The 13,622-nt window shown below is 34.4% G+C and overlaps 1 pseudogene; it reads left to right on the forward strand.

Annotated features, from left to right (window-relative positions):
• The window catches only part of LOC114087412 (dehydrodolichyl diphosphate synthase complex subunit NUS1 pseudogene), a 102,937-nt pseudogene extending 91,981 nt beyond the window's left edge, over positions 1 to 10,956 (forward strand).
• Positions 10,957 to 13,622: the final 2,666 nt, after the last annotated feature.

Genomic DNA, 13,622 nt, shown 5'->3' on the forward strand with positions numbered 1-13,622 from the left:
TATTTAAACCTTGCAATAATTTTCTCCCCAGAGCCCATGCTTCTCACCACTTTTCCATATTGCTGTCACTAGCCACCAACAAATTCTAAAATAGGCTTTCCAAAGAAGAGAAATCAATTCTGAGTCCCTCAAATGTGTTTCTGTATTCATTTTGAAATAATACATGTTTCTGTTGTCAAAAGACATCATTTTGAGTACAATTTCTCTGTATTTCTCTGGATTCTTTGTCAATGAAACACTGGTATAAAGGAAAAAAAATGCACTGCTAGTTTTTAAAAAATATATTTTTAAAATGAATGCACAAATGAATAATAATTAATTATCAAGAGGATATACCCTCATTCATATACTTTGTCACACTAATAAAATAGGATATCCACTTCCTGCATTTTACATGGCACATTGGTTAGGACCTGTAAAAACTGCCTGTGGGAGATAAATTGTGGTTACTATACCTCCAGACATGGCTGAGGCGTATCTGGAGAGGAACATCTTATCTGCACTGTTATTTTTATATGTGGAGAGCAGTTCTTTGCAGTTATCAGAGTGAAAATTCCATCTGTTACTTGCTATACACAGACTCCGAGCAGAAACCGCAAACCTTTAAAAATGCTTATTTGTTACAAGAAAATACAATACATTTTCAGAATCCTCAAACATCGAACTGGAGAGATTATAGAAAACTCTATGCCAACAAGAGCCAGAAGAGATTACAAACATTTTACCTAGGGAAAAACAAGAGCAGCCTAAATATCCCTACTGAGTAAACTGCCTCATTATTTATTTTTGAAACACAACTTAGATTCCTTTTCTCTATTGTCTCTGATATAATTTCAAAGCAAGGAAGATAATTGGAGAACAAGAGCACTAAAAGCACATACCATACATGGCAAGGAACTGGAACTGAGTGGGCAGAGGGAAACATGAACTGGTTTAACTCCCAATTCTAATTTTTGTAATGATAACATATTAAATGAAAGGCAGTTATACACACCCCCAGAATCTCAAAATTTTAAGCAGCTGATATAGCATTTTCGGTTATTAAATACAAGTCATTAGCTGTCTCTTTAGAAAGTCGCTTTTTCCTGTCTTCTCCCTTTGTCTGTATATATATATATATATAAATCAAGAGGATATACCCTCATTAAAAAATGGATGTTAAACATTACTTACTACACTGTCTAGAAAGTATTTTGGTCATTCTAAATTCTCAAATACATGCTTGTTTATTTGTTTGCTAAATATGTGATATAACACATGTATGGACTAGCAGATACTATGAATGCTTGATAAGTATTTCTTAATGACTTTTTTTCCATATGCTCTTGATATCTGATACCAGTGAGGACTACAGAAACATTTATAACCAAAATTATAAGCACAATTGCTTTTATATGTGTTTAGATTTCCTATCATTACCTATTATTTTTCTATTAATTCTTTTTTCCTAAGCTTATGAACTTGAAGAATCTTCCAGGAGGAAAAAGCTACTTTTATATGCCCTTGCTTGTTTTAGTTGTTATTTTTTTTCCAAGTAGATTTTTACTAGCCCCCAAGGAAGGCATTGTTGGAATAATTTAATACTATCCTAGGGCTAGTCAATTGTGAACAAGTCTGCTCTATGAAAAAAACTGCTTAAAAATCGCAACTCAACATCTTAGACTATGAAAAGGAACTGAGTGAACATATACTTTATAACAAAGTTTCTCAATTCATATTTTAAATCAAGTCTTCCCATTAGCATTAATAACAATGAATTAATTCCATTGAAATAAAGGCAATGACTTTAAAAATTCTATAATTTTACAAAGGAAAGTCTACTCCTTGAAGAAGTCCTAAATCCACAATTCACCTAAATTTGCAGAGCCTGCTTTGCTCATTTGAGAGTCACACATGTATTGGATTCTGACGCCATTTCTGACAGTTTAAATGGCTGCCAAAATGTACAATTGAAATTTTTTCATCTAGAGGTTGTCAAACTTATTTCTATTAAGAGTCAGGTAATAGTTTTGGCTTGGTGGGATAACTGTCACTACTACTGAACTCTCTTATTACTGTAACTCACAAACATGTATACAATAAATTAAATGGTCTTGGCTGTGTTGCAATAAAACTTTATTTATCAGGCAATGATTGTGTTTGTCCTATGAACTATAGTTTGCCATTTTTTCTAAAATAGAATCATTAAAATTTAATCATTCTCATGAACAATCAAGAATTTTTCATAACTTATTATGAAAGCAATTTTTAATTTCAGATACATCTAGGGTATCCTAATTACTCTTTTATCACATTGTCAATAAATCCAGTATTTTACTATGTCAATGGTCTAATGTGATCATATATGAAATGGTTGCAAAATATGAGAATTTTATTTCTTACATGGTTTCTACACTTTTTTTTTTTTTTTTACTGTTTCAAATTTCTGAATTAGTTACTGTTATCTGACAGGTCAGTTTTCTTACCTTACACTGATTTCCTTGGTCAATAATCTGCTCAATATAAAGCTCTGAGGAACTGAACCCACTCATAGTGTTTAAAACCTTCCTGTAAATTATTAAAATATTGATGCAAACACAGCTACTCAAAGAACCACCATACACAGTGAAGGTATAATACTGGGTTAATTTGCAAAATTACTTGTGAAAAACAATTTTGGAATACAAAAAGCTTCATCCTTTACCTATAGTTATAAGGTGTGTCTTCATTCTTATTCATAGTAGTACACTACCAACAACATGTCAACTTTAATGTTTCTGCCTACCTCTCTTCTCTCTTGACATCACCAGGAGGTAGAGTATCCTTTATGTGTACTTTCAGCAGCACAAAGCCCTTGTTTGGAATGGTTTACTAGTGCTAGCTGAGAGCTGTAGCTTACTTAGTGGACTCCTCAATTACTGCAGCTTGATCCTGCCCTTATGCAGACTGAGACAATGTTTTCTCTACTTTATCATCTTGTGACCATTTAAAGTGTGCATACTTTACCCACTTAAATTAGCAAAATCCCATTTTCTCCTTTCAGTAACAATAGCCAAATAGATCTATTAAAACTTTACAAGTGTAAAAAAGGATGGCTTAGCATTTAACTTGAACTAAGAATGGCTCTCTTTTCACTGCTGATTTAGACTCTCCCTCTCACTACATTTCATTTACTTTACATGTTGCTGGCAAACAAAGAAATATTGGAGAGCACTTACGTGTTTCATTTATGTTACAACACCCCATGTTCAACCCTGACATACATCCCAGAATGTTGAATCTATCTGGCATCAAGCAGTTCATGCCTTGATGATTAATTACAAATGTAATAGAAAAGATAAACAACTCCCATCGCAATTGGAGAACAGTAAGCATACATTTCTTTAATCATGGAGAAATTACTAAATTCTATTCATCACAGGTGTGTAGGTTTATGTTATCAGCATCTGCTGTGAATCACATGAAGTTATTATTTTCATTCTACAGCACCAATGGGTGTTTATGGAAATAACTGTACACTATACAATTTTGATTGCACAGAAAGAAAAATAGTTATTTGGAATGCAATTTGGACTGCAATATTTCTTTTTCGCTGCCTCTCATTTGGCAGCTTATCCTACTCAGATATTATCATCAATATGCCATACATAAACTCACATTCATCACTGGTACTTAGGCTTATTAACTAAACAGCAATTATATTGTCGTAGGAGGATTATGGGAATGCATACAACTGAGTGCTGCAATGTTTCCTCTTTTATAGCACAATGTGGTTTTGTTGTTAACAACAAACCATAATGTAAACAATCTGTCTGAAAGTATAAAAAGTGTCACTGAAGGCAAAAGCAGTATTTTATGGGTATGCCCATTTTATAGACATCCTTGTATAAAATCTAGCATCTCAGCATTTTCTAACAAAGCATATTGAATATGAGCTGCACAGAAGATTCAATTGTAATATGAAATTTTACAAATTAATTAAGGCCTGATATTTATGAAAAATCAAAAATAAGATTACTTGAACCCAACCTCAATATTAAAAAAAAAAAATCAAAACAACTCAGTGAGTTTTTAGAGTCCTCAGTTCCCACTAAAATAGTACAGTGACTTCACCTCAAAGGAAAAATAGTCACTGGTTGCACACCTGATACCCTTCTTCTCCCTGGGAGGAGTTTCTCCACACAGGACCCAGCCTTTGTCATTCCAGATTAGCTGACAGCACAAGAAAAACAAACAACATTCTACCCATTTCACCATCAACATAGCAAGATGGAGGACCACAAGGTAAGTCCTTGACACTCTCAGACAAAACTACTACAGGGTAAAGCTCATATTTTAGCTTCATTCCTGTAAAGAGATTTCAGTGGAACAGCCCTATCTGCTACCCACATGGTTAATCCAGTGGGCTGGTGATAGAAGTCCATGACTGAAGTTCTTCCAAAGACTGCAATATAATAATGAGTTCATTCATATGGACATTTCAGGATCACAGATGCTGGTAGTATTTAGAATGACTGGATTGATTGATTGATTGATTTGACAGAAATGAAACCAGGAGCCTAAAAAGCTATTTTATATAAGGGATTAAAAAAAAAAAAAAACTAGTTGAAAAACGCCTCCTCTAATCTGATAGAAATCTTACAACAAATCCTTAAAAATATGTAAAACTGGAGAGAGAAACACATTTACTGGGGAGATTAACAAAAATTATCGCCAGCTGCTACTATTCCTGTAAATAGTAAATTGTAATATTTGAAATAATAAAAGTCATATTAAATACTTTTGCTTGAATTAACCAGGTTTATTGACATAATTGCAATTCTGCTTTAATTTACATATATTAACAGAGGTTTTGTATTCGCTATGTAATAGCTTCATAAAACAATATGAAGCAACTAAACTTGGGACTAGAAATTAGGCCTGGCTGATAAGAATCCCCAGGTTTTCCATTCAGGCTTTAGGCAATGATTCTACCTGAGTATGAATGAGTTGCTTCACCTTGGACTGTACCAGACTTGTTAGGCATAAATGAGAATCATCACCTCTATCCTGTGACTCCTCAGAGGTGATAAGAATATAAGTTCAGACCTTAAATAAATCCTAGAATTCTTTAAAGGAAGAAAATAGCTCTATATAAAATAATAATGACTATAATCTCTCTTTTTATATTTAAAAATTAGAATGCCAACTTAAATTTTATTTTTAAAACCTGTTACTGCTGTGTGGCCCAGATGTTGGGTTGACATCTGCACCATTAGAAAGAAGTTATTCATTCCCTGTATGTGATATTACAATTCTCTATGTACTCTTTCAAAGCTGCAAAAGTCCTGATTTTTCAGAACTTTTGAATCTGCAGAATCATATACATGAAAAATAAAATTATCAATTCTTTAAGAAGAAATTTAGAATATTGATTCAGACTATATATTCTGTGGAATGACTTCCTTGACTTTTTAGGTTGATTATTTCTCTAAGTTTTCAAGTATTAGAATTCATTTAATTTATACTTAAATAAGCTATTTGAAAGAAAACTAATTTTTTAAAAACAAATGTAAATTGCTTGTTTATTGAGCATTATATATTTTGCTCCTACTGTCATTTAGTTTCACCTTATTTTCTACAAATAGATTTCTATTTATAAATATTTTGGAATAAATCTTAATTTTCTTATATTTTTCTCATCTTGGAAAACAATGACTGTATTGTTTTCTATATACATATATGTTAATATTATATAATAGCACATATACTGCTATATATTATACATATATTTATATGTATAACAAGTGAGATTTAAATAATGACTTTCTTCTTTATTCTAATTAGAAAGGAGAATTATTGACTCCCACACATGTAAAACTTGCTAATTGACTTAAACCTTTTCTTTTCCAACCTGTGGGTTGGTATCATAATTATCTTCATTTTCCAGATCAGTAAACTGAGGCAGATAGGTAAACTACCAACCCTATGTAACTTGTAACTGGGAGAAAATAACTGAAGCCAAGGCCTTTTGATTCGTAAGTCATTGTTTTTACCCATCTACTATACCATATCTCCAGAGTATTGCCCTGAAGTAGAGAAGAATGAAAATGTTATTTATCCAAGTAGGGAAAAGTCCAGGAAGAGCAGACTGGGGAGTGGGTAGGATGGGGGGAGGGAGAATGGAAACCAAGCATTTGCATTTGGATACATTAAGAATGAAGTAAGTTGAACTCTGTCCTCACAAAAGATGCTGAAGTCCTGACCCCTCCACCCCAAGTATCTTGTAAAAAAGGGAAATTAGGATACTGACAGACACACAGGGAAAATGCCTTGCTGAGAGGAAAGGCAGAGATCAGGGTACTGTGTCTATAAATAAAAGAATGCCAGGAATTGCAGGCAAACTACATGAAGGTAGTAAAGAGGTATGGAATAGACTTTTCCTGACAGCCCTCGGAGGAACTAACTCTGCCAAAACCTTGGTCTAGTACTTATTGCCTCCAGAACCAGGAGGTAATATATTTTAGCTGCTTAAACCACTCAGCAGGGTACTTTGTTATGGAAGTACAAGGAAGCTAATATAGGAGCCTGTACTCAACAAGTGGAGTGAGTCAGTCAGTTGTATGTGAGAGTCTGTGTTCAAGGGAGAAGACTGGATTTGATACTGTTTGAATAAAAATTTTTCATATAATAAAAAAAATGCTTGCCAAATAAGGCGCATAAATCTACATTTATTTTTACAAGATTCTGACATGCCATTACAAAATGACCTATATCTACCTATCTACCTCAATGCCAAATTAATTTAATCATTTACAGACTATGCTAGCCTTATTTTGTCCTCCCAAATCACATCTCTGTTACTGTCACTTTCTTTGTAAAGTAGCATGAAAATTACTTTGCAAACATTTAACATGTAAGTATAAGGTACTAACATTTGTCAAACATCAACAGCTTAATTTTGGATAAGAGAAACAAAATGAATTCATTACAAAGATAATGCAGAGTTTGATGAATCAATTAAAGGGAGACCTATGGAATAAAATAGGTGGTACCTATGGAATCAGGTTCAACTAACAAAATGTTGTGTAGAATTAATCTGGTAAGGAAACAACCATCATCCTTGCTTTCTCTGCTATCTCTACTGCATGAGAGTCTTGATCCTGTAGAATTTACTACTGCTGCTTACCACCAGGAAGAGAGATTCATCATTCCATGTTTCTGGTGTCAGCTTCGGTATCAAATCCAGCACCAATGTCACAGATTGCCAGAAACAAGATCATGTGACTAAGGTGACTATCATAACTCAGACTGTGGGAATCTGGCATGTTAACCTTCTATCACAGGAAATGCTCTCTGATTCCCCAAAAAGATCCATATGTAAAATATAAGCAATTATACAAAGGAGATTCAATAGTGCATGGCAAAGTCTACCACTGTATTGAAGGAAAAATGTCTTATTCATCTTTACATCCCAACATCCAACCACATGCCTAAAACATATAGGCATATTTGTAATATTTATTCAATCTTTAAAGAATTTTGAAGCTATGCAAAATTTCATAGGTGGACATGTGAGTTGGACCTGATACCAAGATTAGTAGCTTGGTTCTGTTTAATTTAATATTGAAAAGCTACTTAGTTAGAGAAGTATATTCAAAATTCAAGTGTTTTGTTCATTTAATGAATAATTATGGCAAATATATTAGAAATGCGTATTTCCTGCCCCTCAAAGCAATAATTTCTTATTTGAATTCAGTTGTCAGGGAGATAAGGATAAAGAAAAATATATGTAATGTCATTCACTTGGGATATAAAGTGATTAATAAATAGATTTGGGAAAAGGTTTGGCCAAACACTCTGAAGAACTAACCAATTAACACAGCATCTCACTCATGAACACCGTTCATTCATTATTCAGCATAAATTGGAGGAACTAGTGCAACACATCAAATATACTGTTGGAGCTGAATGATATATACTACATATAAAAGTAAAACAGTGCCATATTTCCATCTTAAAGTATGAAAAAGTGGAGAAACTCTTCTTCCAAACAAATACTATTGAAATTCTAAAATGTAGAGCTAATCAGGAAGCTATTTTTGCCTAAATTATCATGCATGTTTCCATGTCACTCCAGATATAATTGTCAAACAAGGTTTGTGTCTCATCGCTCTTTGCCATATCCTTTCTTTGGCCTTTCCTTCCATATGCTTGTCTCTCTCCTGCCTGTGGTTTTCTATTTCTGTCTCCCTTAAAAAAAGAAAAAAGAAAAAGAAAAAAGAAAGAAAAGAATACCACTTTGCCTGCTGTGCACTAAACTGAATAAGGAAATGATATCCATCAACTTTATCTCTTGGCACCATTCTTCCTGGTAATATATAGCATGCTACTAATTTTCAGGTGAATAAAATGCCCTTGCCACCTGACTATGGATATATGGATATAATCTATCCTCTTGTATGTGTTTTTTCATTGCTTTTTGGAACTTTCAAAGTATAGTACCAGTAAAAAAAGAAAGAAAATCTAATCCATCCTTTGTCTTCCTGTCTTCTGAAGGACAGGAGGTTAGCACATTTATCCACTGGCCCACAGGGCTATTAATTAAAGGCTGCCCTCAAGAGCATTAACTCCTCTTCAGGGCTGTACTTTTGCATGGCCCAGGGGGAGTAGATTCAAAGAATTTGGGGAGAATAAAGTGAACAGACTCACTGTTCTGCTTGAGATCAGATGCCATCTGCATAAGATGTGTCTGAATTCACATGGAGCTGTCTACCACAATAGCATCTGAAGTCAGAAGCAGGCCAAGGGGAGGTCAAGTACAAATGCCAGTGCATGTTTTGATGTAGCAGCCAATTTAGACATTTCCTGACAATATTCATCCCACCAATAGCTGATTTTGTCAACCCTTTCTCTTTGCTAGCTAACTAGCTTTGCAGGTACAGCTGTATTACAAGCTTGGGTAGAAAAATGATTGTTATCTTGTTGTATGATTGTCTTCAAGTTCTGAAAAACTAAAAAGGCAATCAAATAAAAAACAGCACTGGTGGCATCAGAGTTAGGGATTTATGAATATTTGCTCTCCCCATTGGAAGTAGTTTTTTGTTCTTTCCTGCTGCATTCTAAGGGCCACAAGCCATACCATCACCAGCATTAAAATAAAGGAAGGGGGCATGTGATATAATTAGAATTCTGGAGGTCTTGAGTTACCACTGCTTTGATTCCAAACTACTTACCTGCATAATATTTTTGCTAAAATTTCCAGTATCTTTAGGAGCTAGACAAGCAAGGTAAGCCAGGCCAAATGGGATAAGACATGCCCAAGCAGAGGGGCAGCAGCTACTCAGGGCTAACTAAATATTGCAGGTGAAAGGTATGGCCCAGTGACAGTCCAATGGTGTTTTTAACTCCAAGATAAATCAGAAGTCAGGTAATTTATGTAAAATTTCCCAATACCAAAATTCAAAAATGTTTTTATGCTGGGAGCCATTAGCCAAGTAGGTATGACAATTTCCTTGCCAGCGTACCCCATGTTGCTTAGTGGAAGGACTCGTGGAAATAGGACATTTTGCAGTGACATTGCATGTAGGTGACCTTGCTCAAGGACCAAGGCAGATCCGGGTTTAGGGTGGTTCCAGGTTTAAGATTATTCCTGCTGGGAATAGGGCGTATCCTGCTGCCTGAGTTCCCCTTGAGTTCTCATGGGATTCAGACAGTATTTTTTGGGAGACAGAAGCCCAGTGGGGGTGGATTTGGGCAGAGAACGTGGATTTCCCCAGAACGTGATTGTAGACGGCTGGTGTGAGTTCGGGAATAAAGAGTTGCTGTTTGAATCTACAAGCTGTGTGGTGTGGTGTATGGCTGTGGGGATCTCCTACATTAGCGTCTACGACCACCAAGGTATTTTCAAAAGAAATAATTCCAGATTGATGGATGAAATTTTAAAACAACAGCAGGAACTTCTGGGCCTAGATTGTTCCAAATACTCACCGGGGTTTGCAAATAGTAATGACAAAGATGATCAAGTTTTAAATTGCCATTTGGCAGTGAAGGTGCTGTCCCCAGAAGATGGAAAAACAGATATTGTGAGAGCTGCTCAGGACTTTTGCCAGTTAGTAGCCCAGCAGCAAAAGAGATCTACAGATTTGGATGTAGATACGTTAGACAGTTTACTTAGTTCAAATGGTTACCCTGATCCTGATTTAGTATTGAAGTTTGGTCCTGTGGACAGCACATTAGGCTTTCTTCCCTGGCAAATCAGATTGACTGAGATTGTCTCTTTGCCTTCCCACCTAAACATCAGTTATGAGGACTTTTTCTCTGCCCTTCGTCAATATGCAGCCTGTGAACAGCGTCTGGGAAAGTAGTGATCCCTGGTTGCATAATTTGATTTCAGGCTTTTGGAGAAAAGGACCCAAGTGACTCTGATGTTTACAAAGCACCTATGAAACCCTGTGCACACCTAGTTCATATTCCTCATAATTTATCAACAAACACAAAAAAAGTGTCTTAATTGAGAGTGAGTGTATGGCTCTGTGTGTGTGTGTGTGTGTGTGTGTGTGTGTGTGTGTGTGTGTATGGAATTAAACTTATAAATGGGGGAAGTATTGGATAATGAAATATATAGACCTACAACTTTGAGCATATAGCAATGTTATAGGAGCCAAGATTTCAGATATAAAGCTTTGGGCCCCTACTACTTCCCTGTTTTTGTGGGGAGTAGAGGGAGAGAGTGACTAGAACTGTTTGGGTTGTTTGGGGAGAAGGGAATAATTTTTGTTCAGTCTTTCCTAGTGACCAAACTTTAATTTTTAAAAATAATATATTATTAAATCAAGGTATTCTCAGTTTGAGGGAGTTGCAGGGGAGTGGAGTTCTGTGTTGCTCACTTGTTAAAAGCTTGCTCCTCTTCAGAGGAGAGAGAATATCTATCTTGAGATATCCGTCCACTTTCATTTCTTACTTCATTGTAGTTAAACAATGTGACTTGAGAATGTTGCTCTGGTGTCTGTGTTCTGTGTTGTGAAGAACATTTGAAAAGAACTCTTGCTACACTGAAATGCAGAATTTAAAAAATTTAAATGTTGAATTAGGCAGGCAAAAGGGAAAAAAGTTGAATTAGTTGTAATCTTAAAAGTAAACATGGAAAATTTCCTAGAAAAGTTTTGATTTCCTATTTTGTGTAATGAGTAGTATGCTGCATACTATCCAAAGTTGGTTTAAAAAATATTTCCAGTAACTATTTTTATTTAAAATGAGCATTTGAGAGAAATTATCAGGGCAGCTCTTTTCCTTAGTAGTAACCTATTCATCTTTAAAATAACACCTGGGATTTTTTTTTTCTTTTCCAGTAAATTCCAGTGGTGACTTTGCATAAAAAATTAAGTAGGATTGAGACCTGTGTGTGGGGAAGAATATTACCAAAGTCTACAAAAATAATTTAGATTAATTTTATATGTTCTCTTTTATGACAGAGAACTCATTAGTTCTGGTTTTTTTAAATGAATAAATGATTTCTTGAAAGGTGTTTAATATTTTCCCCTCACTGCTGATCCTTGGTCCTTGAGCAAGGTCATCTACATGCAATGTCACTGCAAAACGTCCTATTTCCACGAGTCCTTCCACTAAGCAACATGGGGTACGCTGGCAAGGAAATTGTCATACCTACTTGGCTAATGGCTCCCAGCATTTTTAAATGTTTAATTTTTCTTAAGTTAAAAAGTGTTAGCAAATAAATTTAAATGTTTACAGTGCAAAGCAAAACAAATATACAGGCCAGGTTCTTAACTGCTGAGTAAAAATATGTTGATTCTTTCTTATTGAAATGTGAGGTGACCAGGGTTACTGTTTTTGCTTTTTGTTTAGAATGGGGAGAAAAAATGTCAAAACTGCAACCTAATACCTTAAACCAGTGAGTAGGTATGCCTTCAGTAATTATATCTAATAATAATTTTAAGTGAAGACTGTCCTAAGACAACCAAGATGTTATTCCTCTTTATGATCGTCACCATTTAAAGACCCAGTTTCTATAAGTAAAAAACAAAAACAACAACAAAAAAAAAACAGTGCCTTTTGAGAACATATGTTAATGCTAAGCTCACAAGAAATGGAACGGACTTACAAAATGACCTGACCTAAACTCAGTTCAATTCAAGAATATTCCAAACCAAGGAATACTGACATATACTTCCTTGTCCATACTTCTACTCAGATTGAAACTCAGTAAATAAGGACACAGCTGCTAACCCAGGAAGTGTTGATATTCATTCATCATCTGCCACAATTTCATTGCCACTTGAACCAGATAAATTATGAGGGGTATTTTAACAACTTATACTTCAACTAGTAATCGGGATGCTTACAGTTTAAAATAAAAATTTGTCACATTGAATGGAACATTCTTTTCAAGTAACTACTATTAGATCCAAACTTTAAACTTTAGGAAGCACATGTACATTTATTTACACATTTTAAATTTGGAAAAAAGCATTGAGGAGAATAGTGAAATTCTATTGCTAAATTTGTCACTGATTTTCTTACCAAGCTGACTTATAACATCTGTGTTTTTTTTAAAGGGGTCTACTTCTAGGAGTTGTCATTCACTGGTAAGAATTAATTTTAGTTCATCAATTAAAATGATATATGATTGATAAAAATTATATATTGATACATAAATTTCTTAAACATTTATAGTAGTGGTATGATCTGATATGAGTGAAAATATGGAAGGGACCTGAGAGATCATCTAATCCATTTCTTTCAATTTTTGTATGAATATATTAAACATTAATTCAAAAAATATTTATTAAGTATGTATTATTAAATGTACATGTAGAAATTGAGACAGAAAACTGAAATGACTCACCTAAAGCCAGTTCCAAGATCAAAATGGAATAATGTGTTATAATCCTTGACCTCCCAAACAAGAGGCTACTCACCTCATGAATCTGCAAATGCTATACAGTTCCAACTACCATGGATTCATTATCAGCACCTACCTGTGTTTGCAATCAGATCACTTTCCCCAAGGCATGCATCCACCATTTTATTATGAAAAAGATAATATGTATGGCAATAGTAGTGTAAGGTAAATGAATTTTAAAGTGAATATCCTTACACCCACCATCCAGATTCTTGCAGTAACATTTTGCTCAATTGCTTTGTCACTGTCATCTCTTCATTAGTTCATTATTCAATCTTATCTCTAAGATCTTATCTTTTAAACTGAATTATAGATACTAGTATACTTCTGCCAAAGTGCTTCAGCACAAATGTCATTAACTGGAGTCCAACTTTGTTACCTAAAATGAAATGCACAAATGTAAGGTTGTTTTAGTAAATGCATATACCTGTGTATACTGCCTGTCAAAATAGACATTATTATCACTCTATTGCAGACCAAATCTGGAACTACAACAATTTTTTTAAAGTACACTTTCATTGAAACACAGGTACTTATTTGTTTACATATAATCTAAGGTTGTTTTTGCTACACAGTTGGAACAGGAATCATCTTGCCCACAAAGCTTAAAATATTTGCAATATGAACATTTATAAAAAGAAGTCAGTTTTATGGTACTCTACAAAATCTCTCATAATCTTTTCCAGTCAATCCTCAGCTCAAGAATTTCATGTACAAGAAAACATATTATATGTACTTTTTT

This window comes from Marmota flaviventris, chromosome 4, assembly GCF_047511675.1.
Source record: "Marmota flaviventris isolate mMarFla1 chromosome 4, mMarFla1.hap1, whole genome shotgun sequence".
NCBI classification, from domain to species: domain Eukaryota; kingdom Metazoa; phylum Chordata; class Mammalia; order Rodentia; family Sciuridae; genus Marmota; species Marmota flaviventris.